At 36.1% G+C, this 16888-nt stretch overlaps 3 long non-coding RNA genes across 3 annotated transcripts; 2 read left to right on the top strand and 1 right to left on the bottom strand.

Moving 5' to 3' along the window:
• Positions 1-7702: 7702 nt before the first annotated feature.
• LOC141353201 (uncharacterized) lies at positions 7703-8282 on the top strand. The gene is made up of 3 exons (XR_012360219.1): positions 7703-7839; positions 7923-8023; positions 8142-8282. It is a non-coding gene; the product is annotated as an uncharacterized lncRNA (long non-coding RNA).
• LOC141353200 (uncharacterized) lies at positions 8212-9430 on the bottom strand. Its single transcript, XR_012360218.1, has 3 exons — positions 9074-9430; positions 8722-8779; positions 8212-8324 (listed from the first exon to the last, which is right to left on the bottom strand). It is a non-coding gene; the product is annotated as an uncharacterized lncRNA (long non-coding RNA).
• A 3893-nt stretch (positions 9431-13323) lies between these two features.
• LOC129421281 (uncharacterized) lies at positions 13324-15554 on the top strand. The gene is made up of 3 exons (XR_012360421.1): positions 13324-13438; positions 13682-13840; positions 15119-15554. It is a non-coding gene; the product is annotated as an uncharacterized lncRNA (long non-coding RNA).
• The last annotated feature ends 1334 nt before the right edge of the window (positions 15555-16888 follow it).

Genomic DNA, 16888 nt, shown 5'->3' with positions numbered 1-16888 from the left:
TGACACTGTTAGGCAAACCCAACCATTGACTATCATACGCATTAACTACTGGGTACATTCACTAGTACGTCCATGCTAACTACATGGAAACAGGACTGTAAAATAAAGTGTTGCTTTTTACACAGTTATTATATAGGACCTACCACCTAATATATAGCATCATATACATGACACTGTTAGGCAAACCCAACCATTGACTATCATACGCATTAACTACTGGGTACATTCACTATAACATCCATGGTAACTACATGGAAACAGGACTGTAAAATAAAGTGTTGCTTTTTACACAGTTATTATATAGGACCTACCACCTAAGATATAGCATCATATACATGACACTGTTAGGCAAACCCAACCATTGACTATCATACGCATTAACTACTGGGTACATTCACTAGTACGTCCATGCTAACTACATGGAAACAGGACTGTAAAATAAAGTGTTGCTTTTTACACAGTTATTATATAGGACCTACCACCTAAGATATAGCATCATATACATGACACTGTTAGGCAAACCCAACCATTGACTATCATACGCATTAACTACTGGGTACATTCACTAGTACGTCCATGCTAACTACATGGAAACAGGACTGTAAAATAAAGTGTTGCTTTTACACAGTTATTATATAGGACCTACCACCTAAGATATAGCATCATATACATGACACTGTTAGGCAAACCCAACCATTGACTATCATACGCATTAACTACTGGGTACATTCACTAGTACGTCCATGCTAACTACATGGAAACAGGACTGTAAAATAAAGTGTTGCTTTTTACACAGTTATTATATAGGACCTACCACCTAAGATATAGCATCATATACATGACACTGTTAGGCAAACCCAACCATTGACTATCATACGCATTAACTACTGGGTACATTCACTATAACATCCATGGTAACTACATGGAAACAGGACTGTAAAATAAAGTGTTGCTTTTTACACAGTTATTATATAGGACCTACCACCTAATATATAGCATCATATACATGACACTGTTAGGCAAACCCAACCATTGACTATCCAACGCAGTCTCACACCCATGGCGTCAATATTTGACGACACTTGACCATGCGTCAATATGTTGACGCGGAGGGTACCCCTTTCGCGTCATTTTTTGACGAACTAGGGACTTCAATACTATGAGGTACGCGAAATTCTCTTTCCTATTTTCTTACCATTTTCTACCATTTTCGCGTCAGTTTAGGGTTAGATTTACATAATGACATCCCTACCCAAACCTATCCCTAACCCCAATGTCAGGTGACAACTGTTTAATTTCGCGAACCTAATAGTATTGAAGTCCCTAGTTCGTCAAAAAGTGACGCGAAAGGGGTACCCTCCGCGTCAACATATTGACGCATGGTCAAGTGTCGTCAAATACTGACGCCATGGGTGTGAGACTGTGTTGGACTATCATACGCATTAACTACTGGGTACATTCACTATAACATCCATGGTAACTACATGGAAACAGGACTGTAAAATAAAGTGTTGCTTTTTACACAGTTATTATATAGGACCTACCACCTAATATATAGCATCATATACATGACACTGTTAGGCAAACCCAACCATTGACTATCATACGCATTAACTACTGGGTACATTCACTAGTACGTCCATGCTAACTACATGGAAACAGGACTGTAAAATAAAGTGTTGCTTTTACACAGTTATTATATAGGACCTACCACCTAAGATATAGCATCATATACATGACACTGTTAGGCAAACCCAACCATTGACTATCATACGCATTAACTACTGGGTACATTCACTAGTACGTCCATGCTAACTACATGGAAACAGGACTGTAAAATAAAGTGTTGCTTTTTACACAGTTATTATATAGGACCTACCACCTAAGATATAGCATCATATACATGACACTGTTAGGCAAACCCAACCATTGACTATCATACGCATTAACTACTGGGTACATTCACTAGTACGTCCATGCTAACTACATGGAAACAGGACTGTAAAATAAAGTGTTGCTTTTTACACAGTTATTATATAGGACCTACCACCTAAGATATAGCATCATATACATGACACTGTTAGGCAAACCCAACCATTGACTATCATACGCATTAACTACTGGGTACATTCACTAGTACGTCCATGCTAACTACATGGAAACAGGACTGTAAAATAAAGTGTTGCTTTTTACACAGTTATTATATAGGACCTACCACCTAAGATATAGCATCATATACATGACACTGTTAGGCAAACCCAACCATTGACTATCACATGCATTAACTACTGGGTACATTCACTAGTACGTCCATGCTAACTACATGGAAACAGGACTGTAAAATAAAGTGTTGCTTTTTACACAGTTATTATATAGGACCTACCACCTAAGATATAGCATCATATACATGACACTGTTAGGCAAACCCAACCATTGACTATCATACGCATTAACTACTGGGTACATTCACTAGTACGTCCATGCTAACTACATGGAAACAGGACTGTAAAATAAAGTGTTGCTTTTTACACAGTTATTATATAGGACCTACCACCTAAGATATAGCATCATATACATGACACTGTTAGGCAAACCCAACCATTGACTATCATACGCATTAACTACTGGGTACATTCACTATAACATCCATGGTAACTACATGGAAACAGGACTGTAAAATAAAGTGTTGCTTTTTACACAGTTATTATATAGGACCTACCACCTAATATATAGCATCATATACATGACACTGTTAGGCAAACCCAACCATTGACTATCATACGCATTAACTACTGGGTACATTCACTAGTACGTCCATGCTAACTACATGGAAACAGGACTGTAAAATAAAGTGTTGCTTTTTACACAGTTATTATATAGGACCTACCACCTAAGATATAGCATCATATACATGACACTGTTAGGCAAACCCAACCATTGACTATCATACGCATTAACTACTGGGTACATTCACTAGTACGTCCATGCTAACTACATGGAAACAGGACTGTAAAATAAAGTGTTGCTTTTTACACAGTTATTATATAGGACCTACCACCTAAGATATAGCATCATATACATGACACTGTTAGGCAAACCCAACCATTGACTATCATACGCATTAACTACTGGGTACATTCACTAGTACGTCCATGCTAACTACATGGAAACAGGACTGTAAAATAAAGTGTTGCTTTTACACAGTTATTATATAGGACCTACCACCTAAGATATAGCATCATATACATGACACTGTTAGGCAAACCCAACCATTGACTATCATACGCATTAACTACTGGGTACATTCACTATAACATCCATGGTAACTACATGGAAACAGGACTGTAAAATAAAGTGTTGCTTTTTACACAGTTATTATATAGGACCTACCACCTAAGATATAGCATCATATACATGACACTGTTAGGCAAACCCAACCATTGACTATCATACGCATTAACTACTGGGTACATTCACTAGTACGTCCATGCTAACTACATGGAAACAGGACTGTAAAATAAAGTGTTGCTTTTTACACAGTTATTATATAGGACCTACCACCTAAGATATAGCATCATATACATGACACTGTTAGGCAAACCCAACCATTGACTATCATACGCATTAACTACTGGGTACATTCACTAGTACGTCCATGCTAACTACATGGAAACAGGACTGTAAAATAAAGTGTTGCTTTTTACACAGTTATTATATAGGACCTACCACCTAAGATATAGCATCATATACATGACACTGTTAGGCAAACCCAACCATTGACTATCATACGCATTAACTACTGGGTACATTCACTAGTACGTCCATGCTAACTACATGGAAACAGGACTGTAAAATAAAGTGTTGCTTTTTACACAGTTATTATATAGGACCTACCACCTAAGATATAGCATCATATACATGACACTGTTAGGCAAACCCAACCATTGACTATCATACGCATTAACTACTGGGTACATTCACTAGTACGTCCATGCTAACTACATGGAAACAGGACTGTAAAATAAAGTGTTGCTTTTTACACAGTTATTATATAGGACCTACCACCTAAGATATAGCATCATATACATGACACTGTTAGGCAAACCCAACCATTGACTATCATACGCATTAACTACTGGGTACATTCACTATAACATCCATGGTAACTACATGGAAACAGGACTGTAAAATAAAGTGTTGCTTTTACACAGTTATTATATAGGACCTACCACCTAAGATATAGCATCATATACATGACACTGTTAGGCAAACCCAACCATTGACTATCATACGCATTAACTACTGGGTACATTCACTAGTACGTCCATGCTAACTACATGGAAACAGGACTGTAAAATAAAGTGTTGCTTTTACACAGTTATTATATAGGACCTACCACCTAAGATATAGCATCATATACATGACACTGTTAGGCACACCCAACCATTGACTATCATACGCATTAACTACTGGGTACATTCACTAGTACGTCCATGCTAACTACATGGAAACAGGACTGTAAAATAAAGTGTTGCTTTTTACACAGTTATTATATAGGACCTACCACCTAAGATATAGCATCATATACATGACACTGTTAGGCAAACCCAACCATTGACTATCATACGCATTAACTACTGGGTACATTCACTAGTACGTCCATGCTAACTACATGGAAACAGGACTGTAAAATAAAGTGTTGCTTTTTACACAGTTATTATATAGGACCTACCACCTAAGATATAGCATCATATACATGACACTGTTAGGCAAACCCAACCATTGACTATCATACGCATTAACTACTGGGTACATTCACTATAACATCCATGGTAACTACATGGAAACAGGACTGTAAAATAAAGTGTTGCTTTTTACACAGTTATTATATAGGACCTACCACCTAAGATATAGCATCATATACATGACACTGTTAGGCAAACCCAACCATTGACTATCATACGCATTAACTACTGGGTACATTCACTAGTACGTCCATGCTAACTACATGGAAACAGGACTGTAAAATAAAGTGTTGCTTTTTACTTTAGTTATTACACAATAGCATAGTATACATATACATATGCAACTGTTAGTTATATTAACTAGTAAGACCATAAAATAAGAGGCATTGTACAATACTTTTGAAGTGCAGCAAAACATTTACTTATTTAGTTCTTAAAGATTTTGTCTTTTTTTGTTGAATTTTGTTGAACAATGCATTTAGAAATAGCAATGACATACTGTTATTTTTTTTAACATGTTGTCTTAACCTGAGAACAAAGATTTTGCAAAAATACTATTTTACCATCTTGAAAACTGCAGAAATGTTATTTTGGCAACAGCTTACTACTGGGTCAAATAATTGTCTTACGTTTTAGTTCAGTGACTTTATTTATGACTTCTGGGTTTGTATCCACATATTCCTGTAGAGTTAGTAAAGTCATTTTGCTACACCCTGTATATAGCAGCAATGTCCTCAAGCAAACATCCAAGAATACCTCTGGGATGTTGTTTTCCTCTCCAATATTGCCATTCAATGAAGGCTAGTTGATCTTTCAGTGTTTGTAGAGTCATGTTCCCCCTGTAACGGAATACCTCATTTTTGTAGGTTCTCCATGCACGTTCTATATGTTGCGTATGAGCTCCTGTTTGTGGATGTACAAAAAAACGACTGTGATTGACCTGATAATGAATAAAGCCATGATGAGCAAGTTTTCTATAAGCTGGCCAGTCATCACTGATCAGAGTGCTACCTTGACGCACGTGCTTCCTAATAATGGGAATTAATTTTCTTGCTGTTCTTCGTTTTACCACTTTCAGCACAGGTCTCCTTTGGTTTCTTTTGACTTCAATCATACCGAAAACCCATGCTTTTCTTCGCCACGTGTTGCCAAAATGCCCACGTGCATACTAAATAAGAGAAGGATAAAACTAGTCATTATGTATCTTACTGTTACTAATTGCATTCATTTTTTAAAAGTATTAAAACTTTTTTACAATACACACAAATACCTTCCTTTTGTGGCAAAACTTGCTTTCATCCAGGACCACAAATGCTCTTGCTCCACCAATTCTGATCCTCCGCTCTCTTTCCATTTTTTTGATTGATTTAACACATACTGCCTTGAGTTTTTTGGTCATTTTTGTAATGTTGCACTACTGCCACACAGACCCTCCTCAAGCATATCCACCTGACGGAGACGTAATCCTTGAGCAAATCTGAAGCAGAGTGTTAACAATTAGATTACATGCATGCAGTATACACAACAAGAAGAATATTTGTCATACTTTAAACTAGCAAACTAGTTAATAAATAAAAAATAAAAAACAAGATTAATGCATATACACAAACAGCACACAATACCTAGAATGTAATTTATTGATACACATTAACTATTGTTAACAAATGGTTAACAATATACGTAACACATTAAAGAGCACCTATTATGAGATACACGTTTTTAAACATCCTTTTGTGTGTAAGTGTGTATTAGTACATGCTAACGATATTCAAAAAGTACATACCTCAAAGAAAACGATGACGCGAGTTATCGTCTCTAACGTTCGAGGACTACAAAAAACACTTGGATTGTAGGCAACAGTTTACTTCCTGGGATTGGTGACTTAGAGAAGACCAACATTATCATAGTTCAGCCCTCTCTGCTTTGCTTGGGTATGCCCTCAAAGACGGGGGTGGAGAGCGCTGAGTCAGAAGAGAGCTAAAATGGCGGAGGTTGGGAGTCCCTGCTTTGACCCTGTTTGCAAACTCTTGTTTCATTGTTTAAGCGATTAAATCTCTCGAGTAGACGCTGTCTCTTTAGATGCGAGGGCAAAATAGCACTTTATGGACTTACACAGAGGACATCATGTTTAATACGGTTCCGGAAAAATCCAGTCAGAAGTTGTTCACGGAGTTTTCACAATAACTGCTTCTCATGAACCGAAGCTGCGCGACGTCTCCTCCTGAAAGTTGGATTACCGTGCACTTCTGGATCACAGGCTGTAAGTCTTCATGTTTATTATTTGCCTTTACTGTAAGTTACGTTACCGGTAACCGGAGCTTAACATTATGTGCTTGTAGAGCTCAGATATATATCTATGTGTAGAGCTAAGCTTGCAAGCTAATTGTTTTGTGTTGTAATAATGTATTTCATAAACAACGTACCATATTTACACACGTGTATGTTGAATTATGCAGACTATCGTTTTTTATCGATGTTTATTTAGACGTGTTTACAAACTTGCTAAGCTGTTCCAGCTAAACTGTTACCAGTAAAGTTTGTTCTCATGATCAAACTCAAGAAACTCTAAGTACAGATGATTTGTTTAACGTTATATGTATTTTACTGTTGTTTTTACTTGAAGCTTTCTTAGATTTTGAAACGAACACGTAATGTGTGTTGCTAATGTTGGGCCATGTAATACAATAACGTTTTAATGAATAGTCTAACGATTTATAATCGTTGTACTCTATTGTTATAATATGTCTTTTTGACTGAATACATGTTTGTTTTATTTGTCTATATGCTAGATTCGCAGCTGGACACATCCTTCTACACTGTATGCAAACATGCAACATCACAGTACAAGGCATATGAGGAGCAAAGGTGTGTAACACATATGATGTATTTAGCCAGTGAAACCACTACCAGTCTCAAATGTATAACTGATGATGAAAAGTTTTTTTTCTCTGCATAATCATAGGAACCCAGGCAGTAGCATCGTTTCACAATGTTTACATCACCATCATCAGTGGATGCCTTTGCCGTCCGTAGCCTGAGATTTCAGATTTGCAGCAAAAAATTTGACTTTACCATTTATTGGAATGCTGTGCAGGTATTTAAGTATTTTAGTAACTGTGTTAAATTAAGTAGTATTTACTTTTAAAATAAATGTATTGCTTATTTATATTTTTACAGGTTGTACCTTGCAGCCATCCATTACAATGTCACCAAGCCGTAACAAAAGCAGGAGAGGGAAAGTACAAGGCTATGTTCCCAAAACACACAAGTGACATACCGTAAGCAGTAATGTTTTATTTCAAATACATTCATAGTTAAAAACTTACTGTTTTAATGTATGAAGCAGGGAAATAAATGATCAAAACAAAAGATTTGTTGACTGCAATATTTGTACAGTTATGTGGATGATGTGATCAGGCTTGTGTTTGAGGTATTTGAAGATAAGCTGAAGGAAACTCCGATTCCGATGGACCTGGCATCACAGTTTGAGAGACCTTCAAAGGAGGACGTGATTGCATGCCATCTTCAGTGCAGGGGTCGTCGGAAGCCAACATTCCGATCAGGAAGCTCCAAGCATATCTGGAGAACAACACACGACAGGATGATAACCCTAAAGTGTCGTCTTAGATAGCATCAGCTGACAAAGCTTTGATATGCCATTTATCTGAATAAATAGCTGTAAGAAGTGTATTGAACAATTTTTGAAAGAAGAGCACAATAAGGTTACTAAAGTATGTTTATTTGTATATTGTTTAACATTTAAATATATATTTGTAATAAATAAACTTTTGACTGACTACTATATTTTCTTTAAAGTTACATCTTTTGTTCTTTTGGGTACTTTGTTACTATAATAATACTTTAGTGTTATTGGTTTAAAACTGTAATAAAACTTACCCTAGTCCTGCGCCTCAAAGGCTTATAGTCGGTACAATAAATGTTCTGTGTGTAGGGATTTAGACAATTTGCGCAAAACCTGGATGATGAATCACGCAGGTAAGAGGCCCTGGAACCTGTTGCATTCTCCTTAAAACCTAATAAGTAAAAACATAGCACTTATAAGTAAGCTCTTTCATAATAAAGTTTACCATAGTAAAATAATGTAGAACTAACATTCATTGCAATTAATACTTTTTTTGTGCTACATTTGGTGTTTCCATATAGTTTGCACAGTAATAGAGTATGTAAGCAGTCTTTTATAAAAAAATTTACTATAGTAAAATAATGTAGAAATTACCAAGTGAAATCGTTTTATAATCATTTCAACAAATACTTTCTATGTGCTACATTTGGTGTTTCCATATAGTTATGTAGTACGTTATAATTACCTTTTGGATGTCTTTGCAACACATTTTCGTCTTCGTTTAGCACTCTGGCAGAGCTAAGGACACCTAAAAAAGTTGAATCCAATCGCATTCATTGACGGAGATTGTTTATATCGTAACGGCCTTCTGAACTCTCTGGATCGAGCTCGAAGTGGTAAGGCAGTACAGACACCATCGTTTATAGAGAAATATAACGCTTGTTTACGTTGCCTCTGAGGCCGTGACTCTCAGTCAGAACCGGTGTCAACCCACGCGTAGTCAGGGGCGTAACCTTTCAAACACACGCCGAACCCAGCTGACCAATAACAGTTGAGTAGTCATCTGACCAATCCGATTACACTAGACATTTTGGGAGGCGGAGACAGGAACTAGTGGTGGGCGATACTGCAAAATTTGGCATCGATCCGATACCAAATACATATAGGGTCAGTATTGCCGATTCCGATACCGATCCGATACTTTTTACTTTAAAAAATACTTTTGTGTAGGGGAGAGCAGTATGTCATTATTTCTGAGATAAATGAATGATAAATTCTTTAGGCTTTTTTTATTAAAGTATTGAAGTCCACAAAATTATTAGTTATTAGGAACTGTAGAATTAATTTGTTACAACCTTTTTTAAAAAAAAATAAAGAATAACAAAATTCTCTCCCTCTCTGTTTTTAAAAGCAAATGAAATAAAGTGCACACAATTATTACTTTTTACACGTTTCAAGTTATAGTATTATTATTTAGAGCCGTAAAATAGCTCCACACAACTCTTCTCTTCCTCTCGGCCATCCTGATCTCTCACTCAGTTCGCTGCTCCTCGGCGCGTTGTGTCAGTGAGTCACATGACGACACAACAACGAATCACAGCAGTGCAGCAGGAGGGGGAGGAGTAGCAAAGTGGGCCAGGACGTGAAAGAAGCATTTGCTCAGGATTGTAGAGGTAGAAGACACGAGCAAAGTATAATGAACATAGAGGAGGGATATTTAAATTGAAGTATCGATTCAATTACAATTGTATCGATCTGATACCAATACCAGTGTTGGCATCGATACTATCGATATTTAGATCGATCCGCCCACCCCTAACAGGAACTAAACCGAGCGTTTTCCAGAGAGTGGGAAATCGGTGAGGTATGTAAGCAATTTATAAGACTCACAATGCATTAGTTCAAGTTTTAATAACATGTATGTACAATGGGATATTGCAATAACGTGCTAACGTGCCAATTTATTAGCATAATTGGTGCTCTTTAACACGTGACAGATTTTAAAATGGCACAGCCTCAGGGCTTTTACTAATATATATAATTATTAAACATGTAATGTAATTTGTAATAATGTAATATGTTAACACATAAAGACTTTAAACACCCTGAATTCATTAATTTAAATCTTAGAGTATAGAACTTGGACTATCTAACGTTACCTGTGAATGAACTTCATATAGGAAGCAAGAGAAACATGACTTTTGCTAAAAACAGAGCCATGGCGTATGGAGAGAGACACGTCCTTGTGGCGATTTCGTCTACATATCCTGTAATGTTGATGTAAAAAATAAAATTAGTACTTTATATTTTGAACTTTAAGACTAGGCTTTCTCAAGCCAACATAAATTTTGTTCACAAACTTTTACCTCATCTAGTTAACATTAAAATCTAATTTTGCCTGTCCTACAAAAGACTTTGCTTACCATCGATATCCATCTTTTGTTGTGGTACTTTTTTAAAGACTCATCCTCTTTCTGCATAACCTACATTTCTTTTTTCTGAGCAGGAGCTTGTGTTTCTGAAGCCATTTAATGAGTGATTTACGTCTTCCGTATATCCTCCGTAATAAAGATCTGACAAGACTCATTTTGAATTAATCTCTGAAAACAATTAGTTAGGCTAAGTGAGATCATCGACCTCTAAAACACCGCAAAGCAGCCAAAATAGTAATATGATCACTGATTGGATGTTTTGAGCGCGAGACATGAACTTCCTGTTCCCGCACTTCCAGAATCATCGGAAGTTCGGAACAATCAGTCGTCACTGTTCAGGTCATCACCCGTGTTCGTCGTAACTATCAGTCATCGCCCTGGTCTTCATCCGTGTTAAGGTAAGTTATATATGAACACAACAACAATAACTTATATACGCGGAGATGGACGCTGTTAAATTGTTAAGCCTTTAACTAACAAGTAACTTTACAGATCTCGCGAAATAGTGGCTCCCTCAACCCGCAAATGATATACAATATCATATCAGTCCATCGATTTATTTTTTTAGAGAGACCTAAAGGGATGCATATCTCGGCATCTAACTTTAGTTTACACAAACGAATGAATGCACTGGCTGAATAGCTTGATGCACTTTGCATAAGACGTTATGTTTAATGAGACACCTTATTATCAGTTAATGAGCTACCATAAACATACAACAAATTAATACATTTAATGATGCTCAAAGTATAATTTAATTTATACAACAGTTCTTTCTGGTTCTCGAATCTGATTGGCTAAGAGCTATACGATATTGTGCTGATAACGGCACTGTAACCGCTTCACCTTTCGTATTATTCTGCCACCTAGTGAATGGAGGTCCTAAGCAGGCTCATCTCTGAATGGAAAAACACAGACGCGCTGTTTTTGAACACTCTCCTTGTGTCTTATTAGTTTACTAGCTCATAAATCTGTCTGTGAATCCCCAATCAGAAGTTATTAATAAAGTTAATGGGAGAAATGTCTTGTCACATCGTGTGGACGATTAACACTTGGAAAGAGGAATATAAACACTCGTTTTTTCTGGAGCTATATTTCTTATCAGAACGCGAAAACACCGTGGAACTGCAGGTAAGCACCGCAGCTTTTAAATGTGGACATTGATCATTTACTTTATCGTGACGTGACTATTAAAACATGTTATGAGAGATCGCCACTGATATATTTATAAGCAGCATGCAAAAACATCTCTCTGACACTTATAAAAAACCGTTTTATATAGTACTGACAAGAACAAAGTTTAATAATAATAATCGAGTGCTCGTATCGCGTTAAGAATAAATGAGAAAGCAATAGTAACGTTATACAAGTATAGCTTTATTAACTTTTACCTTGCGCCAAAACAATAACAACACAAAAGACACTAAATATGAATAAAAAAACAAGTAATAGTTTGATCATGACACCAAATACTGCTGATTTGATCTCATTTTGACGATCATAAACAAACAAGGCCAACATGAGAGCCAGGGAATCCCTGTCAGAAATGTAGCCCAGAGAGGGCGGTGGTCAGCGGGGCGAGTGAACACTGACGTCCGCTCATGCTTTGGTTCTCATTCGTACCGAATCTCACTAAGCAAACATTCAAACAGGCGCTATCTTTACTAATCGACTGCAGATTTAAATATAATACATATACATTCTCGACTGAACTAATCTTAAAATTACACTTTGTGACCAAGAAACGGTAATATAAAGTAACGGCTTTTCCGTCCATTGAGTTGTTATGAGCTTCAAAGCAGCCGAAAGTTTTACCTGTCATTCTGGCCGCCCTCAAATCCGTGGCGGAAGAAGTAGTTCTCAAACAAAGAGGCTTTTAAAATAACTCCGTTGTTGTTTTCTAGTTTTCGTTTTTCAAACGTGTGCCGTCGAACTGTTGTATAAAAGCAATATCGCTCGAGTAGGAGTGTGATATAGCTCTATATCATCACGGCTGTGATTAGGCCAGAGGCTGCGGCCTCGTGCCTCTGGCCTAATCACAGCCGTGATGATATAGAGCTATATCACACTCCTACTCGAGCGATATTGCTTAAATAAAGATGCCCTTAAGTGTCATATTACCATCCATGTGGAAACTGTTTTGACCTGCTGTAATTATGTGTTACGTGCAATGGTTACAGTTGCAGTTGTGAATTGATACTTAAAATGTTAATGTTTTTAATATGCAGAATATGCAGAACACAAAGCGCACAAAGCGAGGGAGAAAGCAAGTTGTTGATGAAGGTGAGGAAGGTTTTATCCAGACCATTTAAATATATGAAAACAAGCCTCTTTTTATAATTTGCTATAGCCCAAACTAAAATTAGGGATATATATTAATATAAACTCAAAGCTAAAAGCACTAATGCAGATTATATGCAGATATATAATAGAAATACACATCTTTTAAACTTAATTGAAATCTCCAGAATTAACTGATAAATGTTTTTTATTACTGTAAATTTACAGCAGGTACATGATATCCCTCTCTGTGCCTCCCCCTGTCTCTGTGCCCCCACAAGTTGCGCCAACTGCAGTTTCAATATTTGAAAACCTGAAAGAGAAAAATAAACTTTTGAAAGAGGAGCGAGACTTCCTTCGGGAGCAATTAAAATGTGCTCTTAAAAACAGACAACCAAGTGTTTATTCACATAGGTAGGAAATCTTATTTCCTTGACATATCTGACTATTTTTTTAAGTCTGATAAGAAGCACATGGAATCTAGTTGTTAGTTATACGAACTCAATAAAAACAAAAATGGAGATTTGATGTAATAAAACAATAAAGCATATCATTCATAACATCTACAATTTTAGGAAACTCAAGAAAATGATATTTTACTGTAGCAAATGTTAGATGTCTTTTTGTACAAATGTTCTTAGGACAGAAAGAGAAGATGCAAAATGATGCTTCTTCTGAGTCAGAATCTGGAGAGAGTTCAACATTCTCAGACACATCGGATTCATCTGACAAGCCTCCAAAAAGAAAACAAAAGAGAAAGCACAAAGTCAGGGAGGAAAAACATGCCGCCATTCGAAGAGGTAAGTGCAAAGACCAAACCTATCGTACAGTTTAAATACTTTCTTATTTCCCAGTTTATTGTACTGAGCTAGCTATATCCATTCATTAAAGATTCTAGATTGTTACTGTGATTTGTACCTTGGTACAATAAAATTCTTATTTTGTCACAAAAAATAAAAATATAAAAAGGGGTTATAAAAAAGATGTGAAATTAAAATTATGTCATTAATGACTCACCCTCATGTTGTTTCAAACCCGTAAGACCATTGTCTTCTCTTCCGGTCTGTTTTGAATCCGCATGCATGACACAGCAGTGACGCTGCTGATGTATGACGCTGCTGATGTGTTATCTGGTGCGCCCGAGCTTCGTTTAGAGTTTGATGGAGACGCACGCTGTATTCAAGCTGTTCAAAATTGTTTGTGTTTTGTTGGTATTGCTATATTTTTTTAAATGGTGCGTAAATGTGCATGTCACGGATGTCCTAATCCATCAGACTGTAAACGAAGCTTGGGTGCACCAGATAACACGTCAGCAGCGTCGTACGTCAACAGCATCACTGCAGTGTGGTGAACGCGTATTAACAACAGACCCGAAAGAGAAGACAATGCTGAATAAAGTCGTAATTTTTGTATCAATTTTTGTATCAAAATGTATTTTTGATGTTTCAACACATTCTAACTGACCCACTGATGTCACATGGACTACTTTGATGATGTTTTTATTACCTTTCTGGACTTGACAATATAATGTACATACATATTCAATGGACGGTCAGAAAGCTCTTGATCTTAAACTGTGTTTCCAAAGGCATTAATGACATAATTTTAATTTTTGGGTGAACTATCGCTTTAAGTCTTTCACACATGCATTAATGTTTATAAAACAGTTAGTTCCAATCCTTGATTCTGATATTCACAATAAAACAAGGCTAGGACCGCCCAACGGGTCTATTTATCACTGCACCCTTAGCAACCACACGTATCAGTTTCAAAACGGTTTGTTTGATTGTATTGATCTAACTTCATGAAAGTTGCACTAATACATTTTTTTTAACTTTTATATAGTGTGGTAACCGTTTTATAAAAGCAATAAGGTACTCAAGGCAAGTGTTGTATCCTGAATAAGTAACGGCTGCTCCGCTTCGCTTCGTGCCTAATACACCCTTCAGCCGTTACTTATTGCTTACATAAATTTATTATACCTTTTCACCCCTTAGTGGTCAAAGGTGGAACTACATCTTAATGCATTAGATAAGTATTAGTCCTACAATGTCATAATGTTACATAATTTTTTTCAGTTCAAACACCTGATGATGTTTTGCAACGTTACAAGGCCATTCTGAAAAGCTTCATGAAGACCAGAAGTGTCTCCCACAGCTGCAAGCAACACAATGTTGATCGCAATACCATCGCACTTACAGCCATTATTGCAGAGTTGCAGATTATTGCTACTCCTGAACTCCACATTCCTGAATTTCAGGTTGGAACTCTACAGAAATATGCGAAGGAGTGCAAGGAATACATGGATACAAACCCAGAAGTCATTAATAAAATCAATGAAATGAAACGTAAACGTGAACTCCTGCCAATTAGGTACAAATTTAGAAAGGAAGACAATTAATTGACCCAGTAGTATAATAAGCTGTTCTCAAAATAACATTTCTGCATTTTTTATGATGGTTAAATAGTATTTTTGTTAATATCGTTGTTCTCAGGTTAAGGCTGTTAATTGTTAAAAAATCTGAATGTTCAATATGTTGAAAAAAGTAAAAAAAATAACAGTATGTCATTGCTGTTTCAAACTTCAGTGTTCAACAAAATTCAACAAAGAAGACAAGATCGTGAAGAAATAAATAAGTAAATGTTTTGCTGCACTTCAAAAGTAGTGTATTATGACTCTTATTTTATGGTCTTACTGTGTAATGACCGAGTAAAAAGCAACACTTTATTTTACAGTCCTGTTTCCATGTAGTTACCATGGATGTAATAGTGAATGTACCCAGTAGTACGGTTATTTAATGCTTGGTTTAAAGGACAAATATACTGAGTACCAAAATGGCACATCAGTAATGTTTGTTCTTAGTTATCATATATGTATGGTATAAGTATAACTTACACTTACCTGCAGGTACCACACACTTATCATGTATATACAATTTGTAAGTACAGTATTGTTTCTTGTTAGTTACAGTAAACATACACCATATGTGCCGGTCATTAATTTATGACCTACAGGTACCACACACGTATCATGTATATACAATTTGTAAGTACAGTAGTGTTAGATATTAGTTATCATATATGTACACTATAAATACCTGTCATTTACCCTAACTTGCATGTAAATACTAAATACTTATATTGTACATTCATTTGTAAGTACAGTAGTGTTTCTCGTTAGTTACAGTATACCTACACTATAAGTATGTATCTGTTATTACCCAGTACTTATCTAGAGTTACATAATTACTACCAAGTATGTACTACTGGTAAGTACAGTAATGATACCAATTAATTACCATGTAGATACCTAAAAGTAAGTACCACACATTTGTCGGTAAGTACAACTTATTTACCATATATGTACACTGTAAGTACACGTACTGTAAAATAAAGTGCTACCATGCACTTGCGAAACTGTGATATCAGTTCTTGCCATTCTGTTTTAATAACGTAAAAATGGATCGGTGGCTAAACCAAAGAGGACTCAAAAGAAAAGATCAAGCTTCAACTGAAAGCAGCTAAAATCCACAGATCTACATGTATTAGTTTTGTTATGTACTAGTTTTTGTTTCATGTGTAAAATCCCTGTAATTTCAGTGATTTTGGAGATAAGGGGAACCTTTTATTGATACCATAGTTACAACCAAAGACTTCATATACGCACCACCTCAGTTTTAAACTAATGGCTCTTTGGAATGACATTAAGTGGAACCTAGGCTGTTATAGTATGTTTAATTGCAGGTTTTTTTCAGATGTGCATCTGAAAATATAATAATTTCTGAACATATAATTTGTGTTTAAAAATGTGTTTTTGACTTGAAACAGTTGCATATTAAATTTAAATT

This window comes from Misgurnus anguillicaudatus, chromosome 21, assembly GCF_027580225.2.
Source record: "Misgurnus anguillicaudatus chromosome 21, ASM2758022v2, whole genome shotgun sequence".
NCBI classification, from domain to species: Eukaryota; Metazoa; Chordata; class Actinopteri; order Cypriniformes; family Cobitidae; genus Misgurnus; species Misgurnus anguillicaudatus.
Note: the sequence above shows the minus strand (reverse complement) of the source record. Positions and strands in the feature narration are given on the sequence as shown.